Here is a 17,300-nt window from a genome sequence, read left to right as displayed (position 1 = left end):
ATAAAGTATTTAAAAAAAAAAATCTCTGCCTGACACCGGGGAAACAGTGAGACAGACCTTGAAGCAAGGGTCTGGTTATTGCCAAAAAGCAAACGGAATATTAATTCTGGAAGAACAATATCCAAAATAACAGTGACCCTGACGTGATTTGAACATACAACCTTTAGATCTGGAGTCAGACACACTACCGTTGCACCATGAGACCTACACAGTGAGCTCGAGATGTTCGTCTATATGAAGGTTCTGTAATACAAGGGGCTTTAAAATCCCCGCCCATTCCCACCAGATATCACAAGCAGCGCTCACCTGACAGGCACCGTGTGGTTTCTTCTTCAACTTTTCTCTTGCTTTCACGGAAAACCATCATTAATTAACCCCTCACCTTCTTTTGCACAATCAAACAAATGCTAACTCAGGAACAGTCCATACTTCAATCATTTGTCTTGTGCTTTGCATCTTATCTCGAAAACCATATCCCATGACTCACTGTATTATAGCTTTCTGGTTGTAAATCTTCATTGCCGATGACACCACGAATCTGGTGCAACTTTTATCAAATTTAACAGCACCGGTTATTCCTACCATGCACACAAAATACAATCAGTAGTGAAGATAAAATCCCAACATGCGTATTTTCTGATTCAACGCAGTAGCATTTCAAATCAAGTGAAGGAATTTTACACTGAAAAGATTTGCAAGTGTGGCTTGTATTTGTGTCTTTTAATTAAAATTTGTGGCGTCTGACTCCCGTTCATGCCACTGCTGAATAAGAAAGGAGGGTTTGACATTCACCAGACTGCACTGCCCCTGATATTTGTGAGCTCATCCTTTGTTTTCAGTGGTTTCTCGCCCTTCGATGGGCTGCAATGTAGCGGATATCACGTTGGCTTCACATTGAGTACTGTTGAGGGGGATGACTCATCAGGGGAGGGCAGCAGCAGCCAAGTTCATGGCACCGTGGCTGGCTCTGCTGCACAGGAGGGCAGGAAAAAGAGTGGGACAGCGATAGAGATAGGGGATTCGATTGTAAGGGGAATAGATAGGCGTTTCTTCGGCCGCAACCGAGACTCCAGGATGGTATGTTGCCTCCCTGGTGCAAGGGTCAAAGATGTCTTGGAGCGGGTGCAGGACATTCTGAAAACGGAGGGTGAACAGCCAGTTGTAGTGGTGCACATTGGTGCCAAACATTTAGGGAAAAAAAGGGATGAGGTCCTACGAGATGAATTTTAGGAGCTAGGAGCTAAATTGAAAAGTAGGACCTCAAAAGTAGTAATCTCGGGATTGCTACCATTGCCACGTGTTAATCAGAGTAGGAATGGCAGGATAGCTCAGATGAATACGTGGCTTAAGCAGTGGTGCATCAGGGAGGGATTCAAATTCCTGGGGCGTTGGAACCGGATCTGGGGGAGGTGGGACCAGTACAAACTGGACGGTCTGCACCTGGGCAGGTCCGGATCCAATGTCCAAGAGGGAGTGTTTGCTAGTGCTGTTGGGGAGGAGTTAAGCTAATATGTCAGTGGGATGGGAACCAATGCAGGGAGATAGAGGGAAACAAAATGGAGACAGAAACAAAAGACAGAAAGGAGATGAGTAAAAGTGGAGGGCAGAGAAACCCAAGACAAAAAACAAAAAGGGCCACTGTACAGCAAAATTCTAAAGGGTCAAAGTGTAATAAAAAGGCATGCCTGAATGCTCGGTGCCTCAATGCGAGGAGTATTCAGAACGCAGGAGAGGGCTCTGAGCTAATTCGAGTGGGTGAGAGCGCAGATAAACAGGATCCCAATAAAGAATGCAAAAGGCAGGAGGCAACAGAGCAGATTAGCACTGGGGTAAGTGTAAACCACAAGGTAATAGGAAGGGACAATATGTATGAATATAAAGGGGCTGCAGGAGGGTCCAAACAAAAATCATTGTTTAAAAACTAGTATTAAACACTTTACCTAAACGCACGCAGCATTCAAAATAAAGTAAATGAGTCGACGGCACAAATCATGAAAAATGAGTACGATTTGGTGTTCATTACAGAAACGTGGTTCCAGGGTGGCGAAGACTGGGAATTAAACATACAGGGGTAGCTGACAATTCGGAAAGATAGACCAGAAGGGAAAGGAGGTGTGGTAGCTCTGTTAATAAAGGATGATATCAGGGCAGTTGTGAGAGATGATATTGGCTCTAATGAACAAACTGTTGAATCATTGTGGGTCGAGATTAGAGATAGTAAGGCGAAAAAGTCACTGGTGGGCGTAGTATATAGGCCCCCAAATAATAACTTGACGGTGAGGTGGGCAATAATCAAGGGAATAATGGAGGCATGTGAAAAAGGAACGGCAGAAATCATGGGGGATTTTATCCGACATATTGATTGGTCAAATCAAATCGCACGGGGTCGCCTGGAAGAGGAATTCATAGAATGCATACGGGATTGTTTCTTAGAACAATATGTTACATAACCTACAAGGGAGCAAGCTATCTTAGATCTGGTCCTGTGCAATGAGACAGGAATAATAAAAGATCTCCTAGTAAAATATCCTCTCGGAATGAGTGATCACAGCATGGTTGAATTTGTAATATAGATTGAGGGTGAGGAAGTAGTGTCTCAAACGAGCATACTATGCTTAAACAAAGGGGACTACAGTGGGATGAGGGCAGAGTTGGCTCAAGTAGACTGGGAATACAGACTAAACGGTGGCACAATTGAGGAACAGCAGAGGACTTTTAAGGAGCTCTTTCATCGTGCACAACAAAAATATATTCCAGTGAAAAAGAAAGGCCGTAAGAGAAGGGATAACATGCCGTGGATAACCAAGGAAATAAAGGAGAGTATCAAATTAAAAATCAATCCGTATAAGGTGGCCAAGGTTAGTGGGAAACTAGAAGATTGGGAAAATTTTAAACGACAGCAAACAATGACTAAGAAAGCAATAAAGAAAGGAAAGATAGATTATGAAATTAAACTTGCGCAAAACATAAAAATAGATCGTAAAAGCTTGTACCGATATATAAAACGGCAAAGAGTGACGAAAGTAAATGTTGGTCCCTCAGAAGATGAGAAGGGGTTTTAATAATGGGAAATGTGGAAATGGCTGAGACCTTAAACAATTATTTTGCTTCGGTCTTCACAGTGGAAGACACAAAAACCATGCCAGAAATTGCTGGTCACAGGAATGTGGGAAGGGAGGACCTTGAGACAATCACTATCACTAGGCGGGTAGTGCTGGGCAGGCTATTTGGACTCAAGGTAGACAAGTTCCCTGGTCTTGATGAAATGCATCCCAGCGTATTAAAAGGGATGGCGGAAGTTATAGCAGATGCATTCGTTATAATCTTCCAAAATTCTCTGGGCTCTGGGGAGGTACCAACGGATTGGAAAGTAGCTAATGTAATGCCTCTGTTTAAAAAAGTGGGCAGACAAAAGGCAGGTAACTATAGGCCGGTTAGTTTAACATCTATAGTGGGGAAAATGTTTGAAACTATCATTAAGGAAGAAATAGCGGGACATCTAGATAGGCTTAGTGCAATCAAGCAGACACAGCATGGATTCATGAAGGGGAAATCATGTTTAACTAATTTACTGGAATACTTTGTGGATATAAGGAAAATGGTGGATAGAGGTGTACTGATGGATGTGGTGTATTTAGATTTCCAAAAGGCATTCGATAAGGTACCACACAAAAGGTTCCTTCCGAAGATAGAGGTACGCGGAGTCAGAGAATTGGCTGGCGAAAAGAAAGCAGAGAGTTGGGATAAATGGGTGCTCTTCAGGTTGGAAATCGGTGGTTAGTGGTGTGCCACAGGGATCGGTGCTGGGACTAAACTGTTGGCAATATACATAGATGACCTGGAAGAGGGGACAGAGTGTAGTGCAACAAAAACTACAGATGATACAAATATTAATGGGAAAGCGGATTGTGTAGAGGACACAGAAAGGCTGCAAAGAGATTTGGATAGTTTAAGCGAATGGGCTAAGATTTGGCAGATGGAATACAATGTCGGAAAGTGTTAGGTCATCCATATTGGGAAAAAAACAGTAAAAGGGAATATTATTTGAATGGGGAACAATTACAACATGCTGCGGTGCATGTCCTTGTGCATGAATCCCAAAATGTTAGTTTGCAGGTGCAGCAGGTAATCAGGAAGTCGAATGGAATGTTCGCCTTCATTGCGAGAGGGATGGAGTACAAAAGCAGGGAGGTCCTGATGCAACTGTATAGGGTATTGGTGAGGCCGCACCTGGAGTACTGCGTGCAGTTTTGTTCACCTTACTTAAAGAAGGATATACTGGCGTTGGAGGGGATACAGAGACGATTCACTCGGCTGATTCCGCAGATGAGGGGGATACCTTATGATGATAGATTGAGTAGACTGGGTCTTTACTCGTTGGAGTTCTGAATGATGAGGGGTGATTTCATAGAAACATTTAAAATAATGAAAGGACTAGACAAGATCGAGGCAGACAGGTTTACTCGTTGGAGTGCAGAAGGATGACTAAATATATTCAAAAAGGAGTTAGATGAAGTCCTTACTACTAGGGGAATCAAGGGGTATGGTGAGAAAGCAGGAATGGGGTACTGAAGTTGCATGTTCAGCCATAAACTCATTGAATGGCGGTGCAGGCTAGAAGGGCCGAATGGCCTACTCCTGCACCTAGTTTCTATGTTTTTTTGTTTCTATCTCATAGAAACATTTAAAATAATGAAAAGGATAGACAATATCGAGGCAGAGAGATGGTTTCCACTGGTAGGGGAGACTAGAACTGGGAGGCACAGCCTCAAAATACGTGGAAGCCAATTTAAAACCGAGTTGAGAAGGAATTTCTTCTCCCAGAGGGTTTTGAATCTGTGGAATTATCTGCCCAAGGAAGCAGTTGAGGCGAGCATATTGAATGTATTCAAGTCACAGCTAGATAGATTTTGAACCACTAATGGAATAAGGGTTACGGGGAGCGGGCGGGGAAGTGGAGCTGAGTCCACTGCCAGATCAGCCATGATCTTGTTGAATGGCGGAGCAGGCACGAGGGGCTAGATGGCCTACTCCTATTCCTAATTCTTATGTTTCTTATGTTTCTGATAGAGTAGGCATCTACTACAACCAAAAACATTTTTGAATGGACCTGCGTAGTCCTCATGGATGCGTGCCCAAGGCTTGGTGGGCTCGGACCAGGGGCTAAGGGGGGCTTCCCTGTGCGCATTACCCAGCTGGGCAAACGTGTTGCACCTGCGAACACAAAGTTCCAGATCTGTGTCTATCCCTGGCCACCAAATGTGTGACTTGGCAATTGCCTTCCTCATGACAATGCCCGGGTGCTCATTGTGGAGTTCTCTGATGAACACCTCTCTGCCCATCTGGTTTCTACGCGGTTTACCCACAGTAGGCAATCGTCCTGAATCGAGAGTTCATCCGTGCGCCTGTGAAATAGTTTAACTTCCTCAGGGCATGCCCTGTACGTGGCTGCCCAGTCCCCATTCAGAACACATTGCTTGACTAGAGACAATAGCGGGTCTCTATTTGTCCAGACTTTAATCTAATGGGCTGTCACGGTTGAGCCTTCGCTTCCGAAATCTTCGACAGCCATGACCATCTCAGCAACATGCTCGGTAGCCCCCTCAGTGGTGGCTAGTGGGAGCCTTCTGAGTGCATCAGCGCAGTTTTCGGTGCCCGGTATGTGCCGAATTGTGTAGTCATAGGCGGCTAACGTGAGTGCCCACCTCTGTATGCGGGCCGATGCATTTGCATTTATGGCCTTGTTGTCGGCCAAAAGGGACGTTAGGGGATTGTGATCTGTCTCCAGCTCAAATTTCCTGCCAAACAGGTACTGGTGCATTTTCTTTACCGCATATACACATGCGAGCGCCTCCTTTTCTACCATCCCGTAGCCCCTTTCTGCCTGGGACAAACTTCTGGAGGCCTAAGCTACCGGCTGTAACTGACCCTTGGCATTGACATGCTGCAACACACACCCGACACCATAGCACGACTCATCGCACGTTAACACAAGTTTCTTACATGGGTCATATAGCGTTAACAGAGTGTTGGAAGATAACAAATTGCGTGCTCTATTAAATGCCCTTTCCTGGCTGTCCCCCAGACACATTCGGGACCTTTGCGTAGGAGCACGTGCAGCGGCTCTAGCAGCGTGCTCAAGTTGGGAACTAAGTTGCCAAAATAGTTCAGGAGACCCAGGAACGAATGCAGCTCCGTCGTGTTACGGGGTCTGGGTGCTCTCTGGATCGCTTCCGTTTTGGAGGCAGTAGGGCTGACCCCGTCTGCTGCTACCCTCCTCCCCAGGAATTCTACGTCTGAAGCTAGGAAGACGCACTTCGCCTTTTTCAGTCGCAGCCCTACCCGGTCCAGTCTGCGTAGCACCTCCTCCAGGTTGTGGAGGTGTTCTTCAGTATCGTAACCCGTGATGAGGATGTCGTCCTGAAAAACCACCGTCCCTGGAATCGACTTGAGGAGGCTTTCCATATTTCATTGGACGATCGCGGCAACTGAGCGAATACCGAATGGACATCTGTTGTACTCAAACAACCACTTGTGTGTCTGATGGTGGTCACCTCCTTCGACTCACTCGCCAGCTCCTGGGTCATGTAAGCTGAGATCAGGACTAATTTTGAAAAAAGTTTGCCACCGGATAGCGTTGAAAAGAGGTCCTCCGCTCTCTGTACCGGTACTCGTGTTGGAGTGACACCCGATTGATGGTGGCGTTGTAATCACTACATATCCTGACCGACCCATCCGCCTTGAGCACCGGCACAATCGGGCTCGCTCAGTCACTGAATTCGACTGGCGAGATGATGCCTTCCCTTAGCAGGCGGTCCAATTCGCCTCTATCTTTTCCCGCATCACGTACGGCTCCGCCCTGGCCTTGTGGTGCACTGGCCTGGCGTCCGGGTTTAGGTGAAGCACTACCTTGGCCCCCATGAAAGTGCCAATGCCGGGTTGAAATAATGAGTCAAATTAGTCCAGGATCTGTGAGCATGACACTCGCTCCACAGAGGAAATTGCATTGACATCGCCCCATTTCCAGTTCATGACAGCAAGCCAACTTTGTGGGTCACGACTACCGTGGCGCTGCCCAGCAACGGAATGATTTCCTTTGTGTATGTTCGTAGCTGTGCATCAATCAGCAATAATTTTGGCCACATGGCCTTGGACGCCCACAACTTTTTGAGCTAATTGATACCCATCAGGGACTGGCTGGCCCACGTGTCTAGCGCCACTCATACTGGGATGCCATTGAGGAGCACTTTCATCATTATCGGTGGCGTCCTTGTGTATGAACTGTATACGTGCTCCACATGAACTCGCTGAACTTCAGCTTCCAGCGTTTTCCCCCAGTTTCCATTTCTGCAATTTCTGCAAGTATTTTGCTCATCTCTGCAAACTCCGGCTGAGTGTGTGCCTCCACGCCTCCAACATGAGCTGCTGTTGAAAACAAAAGTTCTCTGCCAGTCGATCGTCACTGACTGCCCCGTGATTGTCCTTGAGTGCACCATTTACAGGTGTTGATGGCCCCATTACTGGCCGCAATGTCCCTTGCAATGACGTGAATCGCCGTTCAGCTTGCCATTGTATCTGTCGAACTCCCCCTCTGGGTTCGGCTACATATTGGGGCATGCCTGACTGCCCTTGGCTGCCTGGAGAACTGTGTGATGCTTTAACAATGTTGAATCTCTGTCCCAACCATTGCTTAACACTGTACCTTTCATCTGTTCTGCTCGTGGCCATGCTCGCGTGGTTTAAATCCCAGTTTCTCGTCGCCATTGATACGTCCTTACTATACAATGTAAATGCACACGAGGCTCATGCTTCAGAGAAGGTCAGTCTGTGACCTGTCCTTTATTCCTTAGCACTCAAGTGATGGAAGTGGGTGGAGCTTCCCCTTTTATCCCTGAAGGTCCAGGTTAGGAGTGTCTCCCACAAGTTCACCACCTAGTGGTCATTGTTCTCACAGTGTACAACTTAGGTCAGATTATACATGGGTAACAATGCTGGTTGAATACATGACAGTCCCGGCCTCACTCACTCTGGAGCTGGGTACGAGCGATTAGTCGATGGGTTGTTTGCGGCTTCGATCTGCAGTTGTGAAGCGAGGCGGAGATGCAGGATCCTTTAATAATCTCTCACAACTCAACTGAAAGCAGCCAGAACGTGTCGCTTTGCGAGGGGCTTTCTGCAACGTCAGGGCTGGAAACGGGAGTGAGTGAGAGACACTGTGTTGAGTTTGAGTGTGTACAGAACTGTACAGAGAAACCAGCCAATGTAACAGGGCTGTGAGACACTGCATTTTGTTAAGAGTATAGTATTAGGCAGTCCTTCGTATCGAGGATGACTTCTTTCCACACTAAAAAGGGATGAGTTTACAGGTGTTTGGATGAGGGACCGGACAATCTAGGTTCCGAACTACATCCTGAAGGGTGGAAGATGCCTGTGGGTGGAGTGTTTTAACATGCGGTGATCGTTGCACACCAGCCACCACACGAGCTTGACAGAGCTAGGTTTTCGTCCAGAGGCAAGGATTACCCAAGCCGACCATAGACCAAACTCTGCTGCATGGACCTCGTGTGCACACTTGCGCCGACTATCCATAGATCGCAGTGTGGGCTGGCCCGTGCTTTCCCTCGGTCTTTGCCTCTCCTGAGCCCCGATCACGACGCTCCTGGGCCCCGATCTCTCACCGTTCCTCCGCCCTGATCAAAAATGGAGCAGTCAGAAACAGGACATCAATTAGTCTCTCTTATCTTGGAGCCATCAAATATCAACACTGTTATTTGAAATATCAAAATATTAAAATCCAGCCTAGTTGAAGGGTTATTAACATCAGCAGAAACAAACACCAACTTTGTTAATATTGAACCATTAATGTCAATTATTCCATTTTTTCTAATATTTAATTGAACAATGTTCAAAATGTTTCCACCCGGTTTCAAACCGGGGAATTGTCGCGTGTTAGGCAAACGGAATAACCACTACACTCGAGAAACACTGCGATTGACATAGTGCTAGCAACATAACCAGAGCTTTAAACTACACAGCTGGACGATACTTCAGGAGCTGGTTTTCCGAGAAAAGAATGAAGGTGCTATATTTAGGAAGGTTGTGAGTGTGGCAGGAATTGATCTCGTGTTCCCACACTTTACATATAGGAACAGGAGCGAGTGGTTAGGATCTGGGATGCACGGCTTGAAAGGGCGGTGGAGACAGATTCAATCTTATCTTTCAGACGGGAGTTGGATAAGTGTCTGAAGGAAAAACAATTGCAGGGCTACGGGTAAAGGGCTCGGGAGTGGGACTCGCCGAGAGTCGGCACGTGCTCGATGGGCCGAATGGCTTTCCGTGCTGTAAACATTCCATGATTCGATAAGTTAGTGGCACATTTCGTAGTGTGGGTGAAAGCAGCACATTGCAAAGGGACTTGGATTGATTCGGCAAAACTAGAGGCATCTGATTCAGGAGATTCGCGGGGCACGGAAATTCGGGAGTTTAATGACTTTGAAAGGAACATTTTTGTTTTGTGCCGTTTCGGTCAGAGAAATGTTTGTGAAATAAATTTTTTGCAGAAAGTGATGCAGCATTTAACCTTCTGCTTTAACACTTCTTTCTAGGTGTCAGGTCACATTTCGTTTCAATGTTATTCTTCCAGAATTGCATTAAGAACATAAGAACATAAGAATTAGGAACAGGAGTGGGCCATCTAGCCCCTCGAGCCTGCTCCAACTTCCCCAACATCGGGAACAATCTACCCGCATCTAACGAGTCCTGTCCCATCAGAATCTTGTATGTTTCGATGAGATCCTCTCTCATCCTTCTAAACTCCAATGTAAAAGGCCCAGTTGATCCAGTTTCTCCTCATATGTCAGTCCAGCCAAGCAGGGAATCAGTCTGGTGAACCTTCGCAGCACTCCCTCAATAGCAAGAACTTCCTTCCTCAGATTCGGAGACCAAAATGGAAAACAAGATTCCAGGTGAGGCCTCACCAAGGCCCTGAAAAACTGCAGGAAGACCTCCCTGCTCCTATACTCAAATCCCCTAGCTATGAAGGCCAATATACCATTTACATTTTTCCTGCCTGCTGTACCTGTATGCCAATTTCAGTGACTGATGAACCATGACAACCAGGTCTCGTTGCACCTCCCCTTTTCCGAAATTGCCACCATTCAGATATTATTCTGTCTTCACGTTTTTGCACTCAAAGTGGATAACCTCACATTTATCCACATTCTACTGCATCTGCCATGAATTTGCGCACTCACCTAACCTGTCTAAATCACCCTGCAGTCTCTGAGCGTCCCCCTCACAGCTCACACCGCCACCCAGTTTAGTGTCATCTGCAAACATTGAGATATTACACTTTGTCCTTCATCCAAATCATTGATGTACATTGTAAAGATCTGGGGCCCCAGCACTGAGCCCTGCGGCACTCCACTAGTTACTGCCTGCCATTTTGAAAAGGACCTTTTTATCCCGACTCTCTGCTTCCTGTCTGCCAACCAGTTCTCTATCCACGTCAGTATATTACCCCCAATACCATGTGCTTTGATTTTGCACACCAATCTCTTGTGTGGACCCTTGTCAAAAGCCTTTTGAAAGTCCAAATACACCACATCCACTGGTTCTCCCTTGTCCACTCTACTAGTTACATCCTCAAAAATTCCAGAAGATTTGTCAAGCATAAATTCATCCCTTTCATAAATCCATGCTGACTTTGACCGATCCTGTCACTGCTTTCCAAATGCGCTGCTGTTTCATCCTTAATAATTGATTCCAACATTTTCCCCATGACTGATGTCAGGCTAACCGGTCTGTAATGACTCGCTTTCTCTCTCCCTCCCTTCTTAAAAAGTGGTTTTACATTAGCTAACCTCCAGTCCATAGGAACTGATCCCGAGTCAATAGACTGTTGGAAAATGAGCACCAATGCATCCACCATTTCTTGGGCGACTTCCTTAAGTACTCTTGGATGTAGACTATCAGGCCCGAGGGATTTATCATCCTTCAATCCCATCAATTTCCCACCTCATAAGGATATCCTTAATTTCCTGCTTCTCACTAGACCCTCGGTCCCCGAGTACTTTTGGAAGGTTATTCGTGTCTTCCTTTGTGAAGACGGAACTGAAGTATTTGTTCAATTGGTCTGCCATTTCTTTGTTCCTCATTATAAATTCACCTGAATCCGACTGCAAGGGACCGACAGTTGTCATCACTAATGTTTTTCGCTTCACATATTTGCAGAAGCTTTTTCAGTCAGTTTTTATGTTCCAAGCAAGATTCCTCTCATAATCCATTTCCCCCTGCTAATGAAACCCTTAGTCCTCCTCTGTTGAATTCTAAATTTCTCCCATTCCTCAGGTTTGTTCCTTTTTCTGGCCAATTTATCTGCCTCTTCCTTGGTTTTAAGACTATCCTTAATTTCCCTTGTTAGCCACGGTTGAGCAACGTTCTCCGTTCTATTTTTACTCCGGACAGGGATGTGCAATTGCTGAAGTCACCCGTGTGATCTTTAAATGTTTGCCATTGCCTATCCACCGTCAACCCTTTAAGTATCCTTGGCCAGTCTATTCTAGCCAATTCACACCTCATACCGTCAAAATTACCTTTCCTTAAGTTCAGGACCTAAGTTTCTGAATTAACTGTGACAGTCTGCATCTTAATGAAGAATTTTACCATATTATGGTCACTCTTCCCCAAGGGATTTCGCACAACAAGATTGCTAATTAGTCCCTTCTCATTACACATCACCCAGTCAAGGATGGCCAGCTCCCTTCTTGGTTGAGAAAACCATCCAAAATACACTCCATGAAATCCTCCTCCACCACATTACTACCATGTGGTTAGCCCAATCATGATGTCGATTAAAGTCACCCATGATAACTGCTGTACCACCACTGCACACATCTCTTCTTTCTTGTTTGATGCTGTCCCCAACCTTACCACAACGAACCAGTGAGACAGACATTGCAGCAAGGGTCTGGTTATTGTGAAACAGCAATTGCTAAAACAACAGTGACCCCGACCTGATTTGAACACGCAACCTTTTAACTTCGAGTCAGAAGCACTACCGTTGCACCACAAGGTCTACACAGCAGTTAAGGGATGTTCATCTATATGAAGGTTTTGCAATACAAGGGGCTTTTAAATCCCCGCCCATTCCCACCAGGTATCACAAGCAGCGCTCCCCTGACAGTCACCGGATGGTTTGTTCGAAAACCTTTCTCTTGCTTTCATAGGAAAGCATCATTAATTAACCCCTCACCTTCTTTTGCACAATCAAACAAATGCTAACTCAGGAACAGTCCATACTTCAATCATTTGTCCTGTGCTTTGCATCTTAACTCGAAAACCATATCCCATTTTACTCACTGTATTTTAGATTTCTGGTTCAAAGTCTTCATTGCCGATGGCACCACGAATCTGGGGCAACTTTTATCAAATTTAACAGCACCGGTTATTCCTACCGTGCACACAAAATACAATCAGTAGTGTAGATAAAATCCCACTGTGCGTATTTTCAGATTCAACGCAGTAGGATTTCAAATAAAGTGAAAGAATTTTACACTGAAAAGATTTGGAAGTGTTACTTGCATTTATGTCTTTAATTAAACTTTGTGACGTTTGACTCCCGTTCATGCCACTGCTGAATAAGAAAGGAGGGTTTGACGTTGACCAGACTGCACTGCTCCTGATATTTGTCAGCTCATCCTTTATATTCAGTGGTTTCTCGCCTTTTGATGGGCTGCAGTGTAGCAGATATCACATTGGTCTCACACGCGAAAGGTCCTCGGTGGATCCGTTTTCTCTCACTCAAAGTTATCTATTTATTGAAGTGAAATAAAAAGCAATTAAGGAATAAGGGAGCCTTTTGCCAAGAGAATAAATAGCAAATAAAAACAGCAAATGCTGGAAATCTCAGCAGGTCAGGCAGCATTTGCAGGGAGACTTAACTCGCCTCCGATTGTTCATCCACAGCAAGTTTAAACATGAAGTTTGTACCCAGAATCGAACCAAGGACTTTTTGCGTATAAAGCAAACGTGATAACCACTACATTACAGAAACCTCTGCTACATCAGCCCCAACAGAGGGGAGCTGACCAGTGAGCTCCCTTTGTGCTGATCGGGAATGTGTTGGCTCACCTTAAACAACTTCTGTCCCACACTGAAAATTCTCAATCCTTCTCCTCCGCTGCCATTTACAGAAATGTCAGGCATCACCCAGCCACCGTGTTGACTTTCACATCCTCACAGTGTGGTCACAGAGGCTCCGACCGTCTCCCCGCGATCAGCGAACTCACCCAGTTTACAAAATTAAACCCCGAACACGTGCCCGGCAAAGGGCAGGAGAAGCCAGATAGTCTGTAAGCTCGGTCTATCACAGAAAGTATTGGTATTCATGGTGAATACAGCAATTATTAATCGGCTCACAGACCTCAATTATTTTTATGTGATGAATTGATCGAGGATTGAAACCAGGTTCGTGCGCCGGGTCTTAACCCCTCGACCACCAGGGAACAGTTACTATACATGTCAATATATTTATATTAATTTATGTCAATGGCTAGCTACCTAGAACTCGTAGTGCCCATGGTAGTGTGTCTAACTTCAAGTGAGAGAAATTGTTCCACAGTGACACCTGTCATGTGTTCTGCATGGTTACTTCTTGTACTATTACAAGGTGTGCACCAGAGGGCACTGCAGTGGGAGACTTGTAGCTTACCTGTACAGGTGTGCCTGGCCTAATGTAAAAGGCAGGCCAACAGGTGTGATCCTAACTCTGTGGTTATCAATAAAGGACTAAGGTCACTACAGTTCAAGCATGACACATTGTCTCGTGAAGTCATCATCAGAGCATCTGAAGGTATAACAATTGGCGACGAGATTACGGACCTTCACACGAAAATGGTTAACCTTGGTACGTTGCAGCAGTTCGCTGATGGTGATGATTAAGAAGCCTTTGTGGAGAGGCTTGTCCATTTCTTCACAGCAAACGACCTGGCAGGTGACATCCCGGCCATACTGGCTGATAAGTGCAGAGCTATCCTGCTAACCAGTTGTGGGTCCATCGTCTATGGCCTCGTCAGGGACTTGCTGGCACCAGGGAAGACAATGACCAAGGCGTACGAGGAGCTTGTAACACTGATCCAAGGACAACTCAAGCCCAAAGAGAGCATCCTCATAGACAGACACCGGTTTTATACACACCGACGGCCCGAAGTCCAGGAGATATAAATATGCTGCAGACCTCAGGAGGCTGGCGGCACCGTGGAATTTTGGTGACCACCTCACCGAAGCGCTGCGGGATATCTCTGTCATCGGAATCGGCCACGAGGGCCTCCTTCATAAGCTACTGTCAGCGGATACCACAGTCACACTGCAGAAGGCCATCTCCGTGAGCCTAGCATTCATGACCTCGACCTGTGGCTCGAGGCAGATGACTCATCCTTAGGACTCAAACCCGGCAAGGACTGTGCACAGAGTGGTGCCTTTTAGAGGCTGGACTGTAGAACGTGAACCTTCTCAGGGGAGAGAGAACAGGCCCCCGAGTCCCTTAACTCAGAGTCCATGGTCAGATCAGCCATGATCTTATTGAATGGCAGAGCAGGATCGAGAGGCCGAATGGCCGACTCCAGTTCCTATTTCTTCTGTTCTTATGTTAATCATTTAATTGCTTGAATCATTGATGAAGTTTTCTCCCCTATCTGCCTTTATACACTCTGTATTTAGGAGACTGGTTTAAAATCTTCACTGCTCATGCGACAAGGAACCTTGGGCGACTTTTGTTCAATTTATTTACAGCAAAAATAGCCTCCAAAATAATTTTTTCGTCTGGACTTGTTACATGTGAGGCGAATGTGATAACCGCTACACTACAGAAACGCCGCAGTTAAAGTAATCTTAGGAATATAATCCGAGCTTTAACCTACACAGCTGGCCGATACTTCAGGAGCTGGTTTTCCGAGAACAGAATGACGGTGTTGGAGTGGATTTTCAGACATAGCAAAGCATGATGGGTAAGCCACCACGTAATGAACTTTGCACCAAGAAGCCTATCTGCTCTCCCTGATATGAACTCTGCAGCAACAAGTGACTCCTGGCCAGGTGCAGGCCACTGTTTCATCGAAAGCTTTGCAACAGAATAACTAACCACAAAAGAAGATAAAGAGGAAGGGCCCCCAACCTCGCACCGTGCTATCAGGTTTCACTAGGACTAAAAAGTTGAATGTGAATTAATTGCGTTGCCATATGGATCGATTGGTTGTATGTAAATTAATTTAAATGATTGTATTCCACCACCTGTAAACTGCTTATAACCCCGCGGCACAAGGCACTCCGGGAGATCGCTAGATCTCAACTCTTCTCCCAGAGCTCTGTTAGCAATAAAGTTTTCACTCTTACCTTACCAGAGTCTATGTGAATTTATTTTCACTAACAGTGGATGCAGAGAGGATGTTTCCACCGATGGGGGATACTAGAACGAGGGGCATGATCTTAGAATAAGGGGCCGCCCAGTTAAAACTGAGATGAGGAATAATTTCTTCTCTCAGAGGGTTGTAAATCTGTGCAATTCACTGTCCCAGAGAGCTGTGGAAGCTGGGAAATTGAATATATTTAGGACATCAATAGACAGTTTCTTAAACAATACCGGGTTGAGGGGTTCTGGGCAGCGGGCGGGGAAGTGGAGCGGAGTCCATGATCGGATCAGCCATGATCTTATAAAATGGTGGAGCAGGCTCGAGGGGCCGAATGGCCGGCTCCTGCTCTGATTTCTTATGTTCCTTTGACTAATACACATCAACATCCTGGGGTTGACCATTGACAAAGTAGATGTGGGCAAGCCTGTCTAACTCAGTCTATAAAGCATGAGATTTTTAATTTTAAGGTAATGCGTTCGAGCCCCACCTTGCGTGAATTATTTTCCTTCAACTTTTATGTTACTTTCACGGGAATTGACCCACACATTCAAAAAGGAGTTAGATATGTCCCTTATGGCTAAACGAATCAAGGTGTATGGAGAGAAAGCAGGAAAGGGGTACTGAGGGCATGATCAGCTATGATCATAGTGAATGGTGGTGCAGGCACAAAGGGCCGAATGGCCTACTACTGCACCTATTTTCTATGTTTCTATGTTTCCACTTGTGGGGGAATCTAGAACTTGGGGGCACAGTTTCAGAATAAGGGGTCATCAGAACATAAGAATTCGGAGCAGGAGTAGGCCACATGTTCCCTCGAGCCTTCTCCACCATTCAATACGATCATGGCTGATCCCCATAACTCCTTATTCCCTGAATGTTTAAGGGTCGCCCATTTAATACGGAGATGAGGAGGAATTTCTTCTCTCAGAGGGTGGTGCATCTTTGGAGCTTTCTGCCCCAGAGAGCTGTGGAGGCTGGGTCATTGAATATATTTAAGGTGGAGATAGACAGATTTTTGAACGAGGCCATATGGATTGAATTGGAGAACAGAAAAGGGGCGATCACACGACTGGGAATGGAGAAGAGACCCCCGAACATACAGAGGGAGATATAGGGTCTGGTTATTGTGATTCAGCAAGGAAACGATGGATCCTGGAGGACAAATACTCTGTTCCAAAGGAAACGGACCCAGCCTCTCCAATTGATCAGTTAATTAATGATGTTTTCCCGTGAAAGCAACATAAAAGTTTAACAGCACTTGTTCGCCCAAATTGGGGCTTGAACCCACGACCCTGAGATTAAGAGTCTTATGCTGTACCTACTGAGCTAGCCGGGCTTGGCAAATGTGGGATCCTTGACGTATGTCAAATGTTGTAGGTGGATTAATGATGATTGAAATCATGATTGAGTATCTCACAGACTTGAATTGTGGAGTTCCTTCAATTAGCATTACTTCAATTGTGCAAAAGAAGATTGTGGGTTCATTAATGATGTTTTTCCTTGAAAGCTGCATTAAATTAAAAGAAATGTACTCACCCAACGTGGGGCTCGGACCCACGACCCTGAGATTAAAAATCTCATACTCTACCGACTGAGCTCGCCGGGCTTCTGCCCAACGCAGATTTTCATCGCTCATTGCAGCGAGGCGCCTGTTGGCTCCGCCCCAGATGTTGAAACTTGTGTTGAAACTCGTGTCGTGTTTATCACGTTTGCTTTACACGCAAAAGGTCCCTGGTTCAATCCCGGGCAGAAACATCATGTTGAAACTTTCTGTGGATGAACAATCGGAGGCGAGTTAAGTTTCCCACCAAATGCTGCCTGACCTGCTGAGATTTCCAGCATTTGCTGTTTTTATTTGCTATTTATTCTCCTGGCAAAAGGGATCCCTTATTC

General features: G+C 45.7%; 1 non-coding gene across 1 annotated transcript; it reads right to left on the bottom strand.

Moving 5' to 3' along the window:
- Positions 1 to 16,940: 16,940 nt before the first annotated feature.
- Positions 16,941 to 17,013, bottom strand: trnak-uuu (transfer RNA lysine (anticodon UUU)). The gene has a single exon. It is a non-coding gene; the product is annotated as a tRNA-Lys (tRNA).
- Between the last annotated feature and the right edge of the window lie 287 nt (positions 17,014 to 17,300).

The sequence above is a fragment of the Pristiophorus japonicus genome, unplaced genomic scaffold (assembly GCF_044704955.1).
Source record: "Pristiophorus japonicus isolate sPriJap1 unplaced genomic scaffold, sPriJap1.hap1 HAP1_SCAFFOLD_70, whole genome shotgun sequence".
NCBI classification, from domain to species: Eukaryota; Metazoa; Chordata; class Chondrichthyes; family Pristiophoridae; genus Pristiophorus; species Pristiophorus japonicus.
This window is presented reverse-complemented; position numbering and strand designations above follow the sequence as displayed.